Source organism: Schistocerca serialis, chromosome 6 (assembly GCF_023864345.2).
Source record: "Schistocerca serialis cubense isolate TAMUIC-IGC-003099 chromosome 6, iqSchSeri2.2, whole genome shotgun sequence".
Lineage (NCBI taxonomy): Eukaryota > Metazoa > Arthropoda > Insecta > Orthoptera > Acrididae > Schistocerca > Schistocerca serialis.
In genome coordinates, this window is record NC_064643.1 from 660,541,345 (window position 1) to 660,557,436 (window position 16,092).

Consider the following 16,092-nt stretch of genomic DNA (forward strand, 5'->3'; position numbering starts at 1 on the left):
ATTTTTAGTAATGAAATAAATAAAAAAAAAATACTAGCAAGCTTTAGCATTTCGAGTGATGGTTACTGAATCGTCTGTTTGTAGTTCGTCAGTCATCTCTTCGCATGTGTGTGTGATGGAGCAGCATTCAGGGGTACTTAAGTGGTATTGCAGTGTCATTAATTCAGTCAGTGAAACATATAATTATGTTTATAACCCTTTAATTTGGTGACCATGCAGCGGACGCTGTTATTATTATAACTAGCAGCACCCGGTATAGAACAGCTCAGAAGTCTTTCGGTATTAGGCACCGGTTTTATGACAGTTCATGCTTACTAGGGCACAAGCAGGGTCAAAAGGCACCAAAATGGCTTCCGTTGTAGGAACATTTGAGCAAGCAGTCATAATCAATAGCGTACAGGAAGAAGAAAGGGCAGACGAAACTAGAATCTCAGGTATAAACAGCAACTACAAGTCCACCAGGAGAAGCGAATATTAATCTTAATTTCAACTAATTATTCAGTATGTTGAAATAAATTAAAGGGGGAATAGAGAGTAAAGTAGAAACAGAAATAAAAGGAATGAATGGGTCAAGAGGAGCTTAAAAACAAGGTGAAAGCAGGGCGAAGTAATCTAGAGAAGTTCGATGGAATAGAAGCTAGTCGAAACAAATTGAAAGTTGTAATAAAACCGGTTGAAGCTCAGTTGAGAACTAAAATGCAAGCTGGGAAGAGCAAACTAGAAGTAGAACTGAAATTGTAAGGGTTCACTGCTGAAGTGGAGTTATGACTAACAAATAAGATTAAAACAGTAGCTACAGCTGGCATTTCATGTGAACAACAAGGCTGTAAATGAACAGGTAAGGAAGGCATTTGAGAAGAGAATCGCTAATATCATGGAGCTTATGGAATCAAGGTGGCAGAATACGGTAATCGAGCAGAACAAATACAATAGAACACCAGCACAAAGGTAGAGTTTCCACTAAAATGGAGAATTAGCAAGATAGGTTATCAAATACAATTGGGTCACGGAAAAGTTGTCATGTATGGAGCTCAGCACAACAATTTTGGTAGTATTATGCATAAGCAAAACTCAGCAATCTAGTATTTAGAAAAAAAGGCATGTACACACCACAGAATTTGTGGACGGATTACACAGAAATATACCTCACAATATGCTTGTAAGGTGTCAGGCAAATCCAACACCTACCATGAAAATCCTGACATGATAGCAAATCCGGCATTATGTCACATAGCTCCGAATACATCCTGATATTAAATTAACCAAAGTAATATGATCAATGAGTCAGCAAATGGAATACCACAGACTAACACAAGAACGTCTAAATGCATATCATACCTTCCCACTGTGAAACAGACGCAGTTCCGGGGGGAGAAACGAGAACAGAACCCGAGAGCAGAGCCGTGTAGGCAAAAAGGTCATACGATGAAGGACACCCATGTCGCCGGCCAACCGCCAAGAGCAAACCCTAGCCCATGTTAAATGATAGAGCCCTCCAGAAGAACAGTATAAATCTTACTATAACACTAAAACTGCCACACCAGCTGCAAGTTTTAGTGTGAGACTATACGCGTCTCTGTTACGTGGCAAAACTTAAAAACATAGCCCCACCACGAATAGTATAACGTTTGTCATTGGATAGACCGATTTTTTTTTAGGTGGAGCTTAAGGTTAACATTGAGATGCTGATTGGTCAGTTGAAAACACAGTGAGATACCTTTTTCTTAAACCAACTTCGGTAAACAGTAGTAAGGAGAAGTTCGAGAGAGTTAATACTGAGACGACAAGGTGTGTGAAGCTGCGCCGCCCGCCACCCATGACGCTGCCTAACCACCGACAAGGTAATGAAGACAAACGATGCCGCATAAGAGCGCATAAGGCTTCACTCAGAACTGCAGAAGTCTCATCTGTTACATCCCCTTTTTACGTAATACTAGTGTCGATCGTCAATTAAACTTCGTGGTATTCACATTTGCTACTTGAAGCTAAAATCTGAAACGCGATGATTTTTCTGTTACATAATTATCGAGAAGCCACAGCGGCCACTGTAATTTACGACAACTAAAATAAGTAATTAAAGATAATTGAGGGTCACTGTAGACCATTTTGATAGTTTTCTCTTTTATGAAACTTAACTTAAACCTAGATTATAGATGTGATATGGCATAGGTCATCTTTCGACCCATTATAGAACTTGGAAACCCATTCAGGGAATATTTATTCACATTTTAGTTGAATGCAGTCGGTTTTTAACATCCTGTATTAAAATATTTCCTTTTATGAATAATGAAATTTATAAACAATGTTTTGTGAGAAGAATAAAAATTCCAATGGTAAACTTAACTGTTTCTTCGACGTTATTTTACGAGCTAACTGAAAACAGGAAAGCCTTGAACCCCTTGCACTAAATTTAGTTAGTATTAAGATTCCTTTACAGGGAGTGCAGTGGAGCTGACGCTGAAATCATTAAGTATTTGATTATATCATCGCTAGTCTCACTGAACTCTTCTGAACTCTACATGTCATGTGTGGTCTGGCGTCTCCTCACCAGCAACAGGTCCCTGGTTAAAACTAGTCAATTCCTCAACAAACATGCTCAGAGCGTCGTTGCACGAAAGTGGTAGGAAGACACGACTTAGAACAATAGACACCATGCAGAATGTTAGATGCTGCTATACAAAATTTATTCCTGGTCGTACAACAGTTCTCTTCCCTATTCGTCATTTCACCAAGGAGGTAGAAGAAAATAAGTACACGTTAGAGAATAGTGGAGCCGAGACGCATCGAAGTGTTTCTTCAGACTAGAATACGACAATCACGCACGTCAGAGAAGAGGACAAGTGATAGATCTGTACACAGCGCTCGCGTAACTTGGGCGTGAAACGCAGTAGGAGTGCAAACACCTACAGTACAATGTTCTCTTGCATGGTGGCCTGAGCAACAGAGTGCATTTCAAACCTAATCGGCGAAACACAGAAATTAATATGAAGCAACAGCTTTTCTGAAACATTACTCATCTCTAATTTCGTCGTCAGTGTTCTGTATAACATTGACATCTTCCTAAAAAAGAAACTAATAAACATATTTTCCATTCTTTGACGTATGTGCATGTCGTCTTGTGGCCTTTTAAGCCAATTGTCTAAGAGATTTGGCGTCAGTGTGGGATATCCAGTGTTTTTTAAAAGAGTCGCAGTCTATAATATGTACTGTACCTTCAACTGAGCCTGTGTGATCGTTCACCCTCTGCCAGGCACTTAAATGTGATTTGCAGAGTATCCATGTAGATGTAGATATCGTTTCACAGTGTAGTTCCCGAGTGTATCTGATTGTAGTTGTGGCTGATACAACAATTTTACTATTTCCTAAAGAGCAGTTCTGCAGTACATGGCGTACGTACTGACATCCCGATATTTCTTGGCAGTACTTCGGGCAAGTTTCTTCTATACGCAGTTCTCTAATAACAAAGAATGAGCTATGGCTCACTCAAACCCACGAAAACGCTTACAGATCATGCTGCGTGCATATCTGCTTTCAGTTATAAGATGACAATTTATGATAACATCCACGTCCTGATATCGCTGTAAGTATCACATTAAGCACCCCCTGCCGTTCTCAGTGGATGTGAAGAGAGCTATACTCGTAAGCTGTATTACAGAAGAGTTCCTTTACTGAAAAAGTGATAGGGCTTCTTTGGTACTGGCGCCGAGCAGTATCATCTACATTAGCGAGACGTAAATTTTTACAGCTATCTCTTTTTTTGGAAAGGATTAATTTTATTATTCTCTTTTCTACTTTGAATTAATGTCACGCTACACATCTTAAAGTCAGTCCTCTGATTCTTTTACCTCACTTACCGCTTGTTTCACATGTAGAAATGATTTGCATGTGTGACAAATGCCGATGCCATTGTGGAGTCCACGATGAACTCAGTCATTTCACATACAGGAGGAAGGTAAGTGAATACCGGTTCCAACAGGGCCATGTCTGTTGACGTTCACTGGTATTCAAACCAAACGAGTTGAGGACGTCTTTATGTAACCGCTATTTACGGCACCACCTCGAACTCATTCCTACAAACTTAAGAGCCTCACAGCTCTACAGAAATTTTAATTACGTCCGTACATGTTCCTGAAACCCCTAATTTCTTCTGTGTTACATACCACTTCTTTAGCCCTCTATTGCTTCGAATGGAAGTTTGTTCAACGAATTCTATCGTTAAATGTCATATAAACCCTGCTTTTCCTTATCTAGTTTGATGTCGGTTCTTCTGTGTCTAGTGGTATCAAAGCAGCAATCAGAATATAGTTGACAAAGACAGGCTCTGTTCGGCAGAGTAACTTCTGTTTCGTGTGGCGATCAGCGACCCACTCTGGCTTCGCACGAGTAGGTGGCCGATTTGTCAGCCGTAGCGATGGTAAATTATAGCCACAGACCTTCCTCGTGATTCAGTCTATATAATTAAAAAACGATACTAAAATCCTGACAGTACTTCCTAAGATAGTTCTTCGCATACAGATAGAAATATGAGTCGGGGGGGGGGGGATGGGGGGGGGGGGGTTAATTCACTACACCTATTGATGAGTCACGCGCGGTGAATATCACTGTGTATGGGTAACATAAGACCCAGTGCTTTTTTATACTTCAACTGATTTCAGTGATATATTTTTGGTTAGCACTGATTAGTTCTTGGACACTGAGTTCCGATGGTGCATAACAAGAAAGACTCAAGTTGCTGTCAGCAACAACTTTTACTTAGTTCAGTCACTTAACGGAAGGATGACGTAAGAGTGAAGAGACGTAAAACCTCATTCTAAGCGGGGCGGTGTTGATTTGGGGAAGGGGGGGGGGGGGGAGGGATTCGTTAGCTTTCGTTCGACGATGCCCTTATTAGTATCCACCGAAGGTAACAAGCACTTAAGTATAAATTACATTTTTTTCCAGTTTCCATGTGATAGTAGAAGGTGAATTAGACTTAGTAAAAAAAATACATAAAACGTATCTTCTTAAGGGTATTTACCTCGACGAAGAGGAAAAAGGTAAGACAGAAATGGAAAGTAACGGAGCGAAAGGGAGTACGTCTACGGCTTTTGTGGCAGGATGCCCATTTGAGGCGAAAGAGCCCTCGGGAAAATAAAGCAAACGAGGAAGACGGAGTCTCTCTGTGCAAATGAAATGCAGATGCAAGAAATAAATGGCCCACGACTTCGGCCAAGTTGTCCTATGTTGCACAACTCCTGCACATTCCCACACTGATGGAACAGAAATAAGTACGTAATTAATGTACAAGAAGGAGAAAATAAAATCGTTTCTTACCCAGATCCACTATAGGCCTACACTGTTATTTTATTTCCAAGCAAACGTAAAGATTTCCGCTTTCAACTGTTTCATTAGATCCACAATAGCCTCGGAACCATAGACGCGAGAAACACTGACGAATGGGAGACAATGTTCCGTCATACAGTCAACTGTTGACAGAGACTGAGTAATAGGAAACGAGTCGTAAACTCAAGCGATTTACTATGATGGTACATACAGAGTAAACAATATTTCATAATTCCTTCAACATTTTCTTAGCTGTGGTAGAGTTAGGTCTTGCTTTAACACTTGTCAGTAATTAATGGTACCTCATGTTAACTATATTTGTGACATATAGAACTACAACTTATGTTCTTTGTTGGGACTCGTGCACTATCTCAAAACGTTTCATGTGCCACATCCCCTATTGAACCACAGCCATCATAAATCTAATACGATGCCTAAACTTGTGTAAAAGCAAGAAATACGTACAAAATACAGTGAGGTATCACCTCAAGTACTTTGTATTGACTAGCACCGTTCACATCATAAGACAAATGTACTCTTGATACTCCATACGCAACTTATAGCCGTAAGTTAATATTCGCAACCAGTCGTGTTGTTATACTTGTATGAAGCTTGATATGCTGCATAATAGCGCCCAGAATTTCTATTTTCCTGTTATTAACGCTTGGTTTTCTAAGAGTATCCTGCGGCCTTTCCTTGAACGTGTATTTATTGGTGGACTGAGTTACCACAAATAATTTTCAGTTTTTTCTCATAGACAAAGGGGCACAATGGTGGTGGTGTGCGATGAACCCAGTGTGAAAGTCAGATCTGTTAGACAGCTGTTTAGCTCATTTAGATGAGACAGTGTGTGAGGAGTTTCCAGACGTATTAACTAACAAAATGGGAAACACTGGATCAGTTTTACAGATCAAGTTCCTGTTCAGAAACAACTAAGAAAATTGTCGCCATCGAGGGTTAAAGTAGTAAGGTAACATGTGGAAACGATACAAGAAAAAGCATTCAATTCGTCCATTCTAATTTCCATTCGTTGCTTTCATGTTCTTGGTTCCTACGTATAATGGTATGTAACATTCGGTAGTGAACTAACATGAATTAAACAGAAACTGGATACTGATATCAGTACTGCATCTGTTTTTGCATTCATGTTTGGGTCGTTTAAGGGAGCGCCGGTATTTACCATATTAGATCTCGACCAAGCTTATAAAATCTACATCCAGAGACGGCTTCAAACCTGACTACCACCTGCGTTATGGGCTGGAACGTACTTGAAATTAATTACGTACCTCTTTGTTTGGCAACAGGAGTGACGCTTCTCTCAGGGCTTAGGGATGACGCATGTATTTATGTAAATTTTAAGAAATTTTTCAATTATCTGGATGATCTGGTGATATATAGTAGCTTGTTTCAGAAACATATATAGTATTTGTGCAAAGTGTTTGAGTGATAATGAATAGCCAGGTTAACATTCAGATCTCAGAGAGTTCTGTTTGCTCGTGTATCTATGAGATTTCTAGGACACATACTTTCTGGGAAAGGAAATTGTATTGATCCAGTAAAAGTCATTGACAATGAAAACAACTGCAGAAGGGCAAGGAATTCATAAGGTTTATTGCGGTAGGAGTTTTTCTTAGGAAATTTGTTAGTGGGTTTTGAGGGAAGGCAGTTATACTTAACGAACTACATAAAAGCGATGTAAATTTCTTTGGGGGCCTTCAAAGGAACTGTATTTTGCGCCTTAAAACAAGCCCTATTGCCAGCATGGGTATTAGGACCAATAGATTTCAATGCTTTATTCATCTTGCATGAATGCTTCGGCCCTGGGTTTAGGAACAGGAAAGAATATGAAAGTAGTACCCTACGCTTCAAGGGCACTTACTTGATCTGGGAAAGTATTCTGTTCATGAAATTCAAGCCTTGGCAGTGTTATACAGTATAGAGAAGATTAGATATTATCTGTAATACCATAACTTTGGTCTTGGTAAAGGATAATCAAGTCCTCAGCTGGTTGTTGGCCAGACCAAGAAAAACCGGTAGCATTGCCAGGTGAGCAACTAGAATTATAAGCTTTTAGTTTAAATTCCATGATATTGTGCGATCAGAGAAAGTTTTTCGCAGTAGACTGAGTCATATGTTTGGAGGGAGTGACAACAATAAAAGAGATAAGCATGTACTGACAGATGATGGTTCGAAGCCCTTGCCAACTTCGCTTCTTACACAAGTTCTTCACTTTTCTTGTGATATCAGAGAGTTCCAGGATCAAGACGGTTATTTCATGAGATCCAGGAGAGACTACAGAAAGGAGAAATAGTTAAATCATATGTTTTGTGGGGCAAAGTGTTACTTGTAAGGCACGGGGTACTAATCAGCTCAACTTACTCGCCCCAAAGGAACTAGTTCCCTTACCTTTCCGCTATTTCGATGAATAACCTATAAGAGGGATCCAGGAGTGTTGAAAACAGCAATTTCTTTTTAATGTAATTGTAGCTTGATCTGTAAGGAGATAGCTAATTGTGAGATGTGTGCTGTTCGTAGACCAGCACTAGCTAGCAACATCGGATATGTCGTGTCCAGGTTGGTAGAAAGACGCTTTCAGCTGATGTAGATTGATGCTGCAGGCCCCTAGCCTAGATCTAAGGCCTTTACGCCTCCATTCGAATCGCTGAGTAAAACGACGGCAACAGAAAAAAGAGCACAGAGAATGTCACAAACAGCGCAAGTAACAGCTTAAAACATGCTGTAGCATCCTATAAATAAGGCAGTATGAAAGTATCAATATAAAACTATATTTCAAAAGACGATTTGCAAAAATTTAATAATGTTTTACTGTGTTTGTACAACCATACCATTTTCTGCATGTTTTAGATTGAAAAAAAAACACTGATTATGGTGATATTTGTCACCGAAACTGGTTTGGGATAATAAAGAAATAAACAAATAACACTGTGTTTTGCATCAAGGCGGACTCAGTTCGTGATATTACTGTTCATTCGATTTGTCTCAATAGTACTCACCAGAGTAGCGACGAATCAAGCAGTAAAACAAAATATTCATGCGATTTTTGGCACTTGTGGCCCCCCTGAGTGCATAGTGACTGATAATGCAGCCACAATTGCTGCACATAAACTTAAGCAGTTTTGGCTTTGTACTGGAGTGTAGCATGTAACTATAACACCTTATTATCGAAATCCATTACACATATATTCTATTAGTAGAGAATCTAAGCCGGCTCTTATGGCTTATCATAATGACAATCAAGGTGGATGGAATGTTCACGGTAAATGGTAACAGCAAAACAGTTGCAGGATAAAGATTTATTGAACTCCTTGACCACGGTTTCGGTATACCTAAATATATCATCATCAGAAGCCAAAGTACATTAAAATCACATCCTGCAGTGGATATGCATAAAAAAATCGTGCCAAAGGCGTCGTCAGTAGTTAAAATTAAAATATCATCTCCATCTGTACAGAATAATTATGAAGAGATTATGAAGAGATTATGCTGTACAGATGGAGGTGATATTTTAACTGTAATACTGACGACGCCTTTGGCACGATTTTTTAAGCACCTCCACTGCAGGATTTGATTTTCGTGTATTTTTTCTTCTGATGAAGGTATATTAGATGTAGCGAAACCGTAGTCAAGGGGTTCAATAAATCTCTATCCTGCAACTTTTGGGCTGTTATCATTTACCGTCAAGATTTGCAACCGTTGCTGCTTCAGCCATGTTTGAAATTTTGGATGGAATTTTCCATTCCTCTGGTTAACAATGGCGTTTAATTACATACAACATGAGAGATATTAGCCCACACCTGCGAACCCGCTCATGGCATATCTCGAAGTCATTCCGCTGTATAAGTTATGGGCTACTGATGACCTCTTGCCTGAAAAGAGCAGTGCCCAGCTGGTGATTACGCAATGGAGGGTTATAAATAGGAATGTAGGGGAAGTGCGTAAGAGAGATGCAATGTGCCAAAATGCGGTGCTGCAGCCGGACAAGTATCATATTGCTGACAAGCATTTTATCAAGAAATTTCAAGATGCCTGCAAAGCATCCGAAAAGATTATAATGAATTACATCCCGCGATTCAATGGTCTGTTAAAATTCAAAAGTTACTGAGCGTCTCACTGTTTTGTTAAAGGACCACCAAACATGTAATATTGTTATGGCTCACCTGTCTCAGATTAAGACGTGTTCTCAGAGCGAATCTGGGTTTCTTGGGAACTTTCCGAATTTTTTTTTTTTTTTGGGGGGGGGGCAGTGCCCTATGGCACTGCTGCCTAGGTTGATATTAGTAGACACATGTTGGTTATACTCCCCATTGGTTTGTGCTCTTCCCCCACCGGTGGCGGAATATTTATCTGGCGGCGGGCAGAATGTGAATGGGGTCGGAGCCACGAGAGGAGAGCCGCGGTCGCTTGCTCGCTCTGAAAGAGCTGTTATTCAAGCAGTCATTGCAGTTTGCATATAGGCTGGCCGCAATCAGTAAGCGAGTGCAGCTTGTAATGTAATAAAATAAAATTTTTTATTATTTTGTGACTATTAGTGTAACGTAATAAAATAAAATATGAGCCGTGACCTCTATAAGAAAACACACATTAATGTAATGGCTCAGCATAAAAGAGAAATAACTAATGTAGGAATATGATTAACAGTGTAATATGTTGTTTAATTTAGCCCGACGTGTGTAAGCACTCAGTAAACTAGCTCAGTTCTCAGGGTAGTTACGTAATCGTCGGTAATTAATTGTCCTTTTCTGATTTATCCAACACTACAGATATTATTCCAGGCTCGCGAGAAGTCATGTGCGTACGAGGGGGGACCCAAAAGAAACCGGACTCCTAGGGCGCTGCCACTGGTAGACGTAGTGCAGGGTTCTCACGCTAGATGGTGTTAGCAGAGACCTTCATGAAACAGCTGTGCACACGGCGTCGGTGTAGAGCTGAACGTGCAAGTGTGATATTGTGTTTCTCTGACTGTAGGCGGGTTACCTCTGCGAAGTCTTTGTGTCAACTTTAAAAGGACAAAGAGTGTGTGTGAAATTTTGTTTCCTGCTTAAAACAACTGCCACAGAGACACACCAAATGCTCCAGGAAGCCGTCCAGGAGGGCGCTATGAGCCGCATACAGATTTTCAAGTGGTTTGGGCGCTTTAAACGTGGTGAGATTTGTGTTGAAGCTCATTCTGGACGCCCTTCAACAACGCGAAATGAGGAGAACATTGAAAAGGTCCGCCAAAAGATCAACGAGGATCGTCGCCAAACGATCGCCCAAATTTCAGCAGAGACAGGAATCAGTAGGAGCTCGTGCCAGGTGATTTTGAGTGAGGATTTGCACATGAGACGTGTTGCTGCTAAATTTGTTCCGCGTCTTCTCACACAGTAACAAAAAACTATCCGCATGAATGTGTGTCAGGACTTGAAAACAGAGATTGCACATGATACAAACTTCTTGAACAAAGTCGTTACAGGGGATGAGAGTTGGTGTTACGGGTATGACCCAGAAACCAAGCAAGCGTCAAGCCAGTGGAGGACTCCCAACTGTCCCAGACCAAAAAAGTAAGGCAAGTAAGGTCAAATGTGAAGACGATGATCATTGTCTTTTTTGATGTTCGTGGAATTGTGCATCGAGAATTCGGACCCCCTGGCCAGACTGTTAACCACCACTTTTACTTGGATGTTTTATGGCATCTGCGAGAGGATATGAGGAGGAAACGCACGGAACTTTGGCGATCAGGTGACGGGTTTCTTCATCACGACAAAGCTCCAGCACACACGGCCTTACGAGTGACCCACTATTTGGCATCTCAGAGGTGGTCTGTTGTTCCCCACGCCAGCCCTGTGCGGCTTTTTCCTATTTCCACGAATGAAAAAAACGCTAAAAGGGGAGCGTTATGACGATGTGGAGGCGGTAAAAACAGCTTCGCAAAGGGCACTGGGCAATATCAAACTTGAAGACTTCCAGACATGCTTCCAGCAGTACGAAGAGAGACTTGACAAGTGCATCGCATGTAATGGAGATTATTTTGAAGGAGACTGAAGTAATTTTGTAAAAAGGTTCATCAATAAATTTTTTATGACAACAATCCGGTTTCTTTTGGGTACCCCCTCGTATTGCACCACAGAATATTTGCCAAGTCTATTCGATGTACACTGCTGTAATACGTAACTTCTCGTGGTTTCGTCTCGATTCCCCAATAAAAGATAACAAAAGTAGCATCTACAAATGAAATACAATAATGGAACTGGAATCCTGTGACCAGACCTTTTCTGTCTGGGATGTTATCTCGTTACATAAAGAAAATCTGCAAGTAAAATTGTTAAATTATTAGTAGTTGCTTCCAGTCTCGTGGGATCTGAAATAAAGTTAATGGTCCTAACCGACGGCAAGTCTCGTAGTTGAGCTAAATGAAAAATGTTGAAGATTTTTCTAAGATGGCGCCTAACAATGAATTTTTTTTTTTTGTTAAGGCCCACATCTACTTAAGGCAATACTGGTATCAGATTCACAATAGACTGACCACATACACAATATTCTTTTGACAAAATAACCATTATATTATTCCGGGTTTTGAGTACAACTTACATTATCAGCTGGTAGAGCAAGATGAGCTTTACACAAGAACGTCCTCTTAGGTCCGAATCCAAGCAGATAAGATAAGCGAAAGACAAAGGAAAGATAGTTTATGCATAGAAGCGCCAGAGTCCATGGAATAACATGTCCATTGTAGTTCTATCTCTTCTTCTTTGGCGTGCTTGTCGATTATTTATAAAATTTATCGTAATATTTAGTTTAGATTTTTTTAAAACCCAAGTCGACTAAGGAGAAACAGCACAAGCTCTACTGTAGTGTGGAGTCTGGTGACGGTGCAGCCTTAACATGAGGCTATGCCTGTAATGTGTTTACTCACGTATGAGACACGGAATAGATCCATGCATGAATCTGACTGAAACAAGTACTTGGTCTTGCTGTGGGCGTATCACTATTTTCTAGTTACCGTTTAAAGATTACACATCAACTGAGTTAATGGCACTGTATTATCGTATTCGACAATACATTCTGATCCTGGTTCTCTACTGTGTTATTCTTCGCTTGCTGGACAGTCGTACGATTACCTGTACAATGAACTGGACGTATATTTGATGCTGTTTTATAGTTGTACCCTTGTAGGACGCACGGGTTGGTGTACTGTGGACTTGTTAAACTTTTTTAAAGTATTCTATACCGTCTGGCTACACCAATAATTACTGGTTTCTTGTTACAAACACTCAGTTTCTTCAAGTTACCCTGTGACCTTACCTTATTTGTGTATTTACTGGTAGACTGAGGTTCCAGTACCATGGGCTATGTGGTGGTGATGTTCTGATTTGAAATACCTGTTCTCCTGCCAACTTAGTGACAGAACTGTGTTCAGTAGTAGTAGTCCTTTCTTTATGATACTACATGGACGAAATGAAACTGTGACAACAGTGTGCGTTTGCTGTCTCTGGCTGCAGGGAAGAAATCTTCTTGTGAGCTGCAGTGACCAATGTGAAGCATAAAACACACATACTTCTCCAGCTTTAGTCTATAGCTGTCCCTCTTCCTTTTTTTCTATTTTATTTTGGTTAGTCCCCCCCCCCCCCCCCCCCCCCGCGGGACTTGGCAGAGGCCTATCTCACCACATACTCGTTACAGCCCTAGTTGTGTTCTTATATTGCAGTTCAGCTTCTATTTTTTATCTAGTTTATAAACATTTTTGTGGTTATCTCTGTATGTTAAGTACGTATGTGCCCATGTGTATTCACTGGAAATTTGTTCAGTCCGTGCATTGTTCGTGTGCTATGGGATGATTACATCTCTTGTGTGTTTCTGTACTGATACTTGCGATTTTTTTGTATTTTGAGAACGTGTGATGACTTGAAAGTGAATTTTCTTATCTGTTTCACTTCCAGGTCTGGAATGGCTGTCGATTGTGTTGTGTTGATGTCTCTGTGTAACTTTAATGTCATGTCATCTGTTTCATCTGTCATCCAAATTATGTCATCAAGACGTTATTTTACTCCACACTGGTTAGCTGTTCTAATGTCCTCAAAGACATTTCCTTCATGATGGTTAAGGAGGATATTGACCAGTAAGCCACTTATTGGAGAGCCATTGGCGAGTCCTTCCTGTCGGGTGTAAATTCATCCCTCAGTCTGAAATAATTTTATCCAAAATGGTAAATAATCTTGTATCTGTCTTTCTGGTATATTATTTGTCAACGTTAGTTGTCATTCATTTATTTTGGTTGGTACCTCATTTCATACGTGGGTGTACATTGACTTGAAATCAAGTGAAATAAATGTCTTTTACTTTGTGTGTAAGTACATTGGTGTCTTCTAAGTTCCTTTTGTTTGCTCTTTTTTCAGTTATTCGATGACAGACATTTAAATGAAGTGTAGTGACTGAGCAAGTTGCACTGCATTTGGGCTTCATGATGCCAGGTCTTCTTGTGTCACATGCCCGAGGAGATGGTGTAGACAGGGCAGTGAACGAAGTAGATCAACGACTGCTCAACAAGACACATCTTGAAATTTCCTGGTGGATTAAAACTGTGTGCCGGACCGAGACTCGAACTCGAGACCTTTGCCTTTCGCGAGTAAGTGCTCTACCAACTTCTTTTTCTTATCCATGTTTTTCATGCTCTATCCGACCTTTTTTTTCAGCCAGTCCCCGGGTGAAGACATTCCACGACCCGGCCGGGAATCCTACCGGGTACCCTCTGATTCAGAGGCAGCACGCTAGGCACGTTTTTCTACTATAGTAGTTTGGATGGTAACTTTCCTTTTATTTCCGAGAAAAGAAGCACCGCGGGAGCAGGACGGCGGGTATGGCAGGGGCCGATACACGAAGCTTGGCCAGCCCGTCGCCACACCCATGCAGTTTGCCCTTTGTTCTAGAATCAGGAAACAGAATAGGCAATTTTATTCCAATAAAAGACAACCTTTACTACATGGAAACAATGGCAGCCAATTGACGGTTTCAAGTTTGTCTTCTCGAAGAATTGGCTTCCATTAAGTCCTCAATCATGTCCGGATAGTCCTGTGCATCGTTTTACAGATTAGGTTTACTATTTCGGCTTCTCGTAACTGGGAGCACGCCACTCACCCGACGGTGCACACTTGAAGTCTTTGCTCCAGATAACGACGCAGGAACTCTCCTGTTATTTTTCTTTCTTGTAAGACTTTAACTGAAACATGAATGGTGGTCTCGTGCATGACTGTTGACTAAGAGCTACATGTGCCTTTCTTCTTCTTCTTCTTACTCTTCGCCCGCATCTCGTGGTCGTGCGGTAGCGTTGTCGCTTCCCACGCCCGGGTTCCCGGGTTCGATTCCCGGCGGGGTCAGGGATTTTCTCCGCCTCATGATGGCTGGGTGTTGTGTGCTGTCCTTAGGTTATTTAGGTTTAAGTAGTTCTAAGTTCTAGTGACTGATGACCATAGATGTGAAGTCCCATAGTGCTCAGAGCCATTTGAACCATTTTTTTTTCTTCTTCTTCGCGGATGGATCACTTAGGACCACGAGTAATCAACATTTGTTGGCCTTCCTTTTCGCCCATTATTCCTTCATAAGCAACGAATGGGCTAGCTTTCGTTGCGTAGACCACGTATGTCGGTTAGTTTTTCTCTCTTCTTCATTTCTGTCATGTAAATCTGGAGACCCTGATTCTCTCAGGCCTTTTTCCGTCTGTTTGTACCAGTTCGGTCTTGTAGTTTTGTTCTTTAAAAATGTAAAGGTTTTGTGCGTTAAACTATCTGAGTCCATTCTTTCTAAATGCCCCATGAATTGGATTCTTCTCATGCGCATTGTGTCTGTTATTTTGGAGATATTTTTATATATTTTTGCATTGGGTTTTGGATAATGCACACCTCCTTTAGTTCTTTGTCCTAGGATTTTCTTCATTATTTTACGTTCTTTCACTTCTAATTCCCCTTGTAGTGTTCTGCGTTGAAGGTTTAGTGTCTCAGATGCGTAGAGAGCTTAGGGTTTAATTCTTGCTGTGTAGTGTCGTATTTTGCAGTTCCACGAGAAACTCTTTTTGTTGTAAACGTTTTTTGTTAACTGAAACGCTGTCCCCATTTTCAGACTCTTGATCTGACAGATTTCTTTTCATTACAGTTTTCTGCAATCCATTCACCTAAATTGTTAAATTCTTTTACTAGAGAGGTATAGTTGTTACCAATTTTGAGATCAGAAGGTGCGTCTTTGATGTCAGTCATAAATTTTGTTTTTTCAAATGAAACTTGTAACCCTGTTTTTGCTGCCTGCTCTTGTAATAATTCTAGATGTTTCTGTGCATCGGTAATGTCTTGGGCGATCAGTGCCATGTCATCAGGAAATGCTAAAAAGTTCTATTCCCTTACGTTTTGGTCCCAATTTGTGTGCTGATGCACCTGCTTTTCTCCATTCTCGAACAACTTTTTCAAGAGCCTTTATATTTCTCCAAAACAAAAAACGTTATTGTAAAGGCACTAACCGTGCGCCATGCACTCATAAATAAACAAACACTCTTTGTGAAAATTGAAACATAGACGTTATGTAAATATATGTGAATATAAAGAACCTTAAGGGTACACCTATTACATTTAGGATAAGAATGCTTGCGTTAATTCAGATTCTTTCTGTACTGCGAGAAGGCAGTAACACACGACCACATACGTAGACGGTGCTCTTTTCTTTGTCACGCTGTGTTTAAAACTGTCGGAAAATAGCCACCCATCTGGGCCTTCCATTATCTGTTCCGGG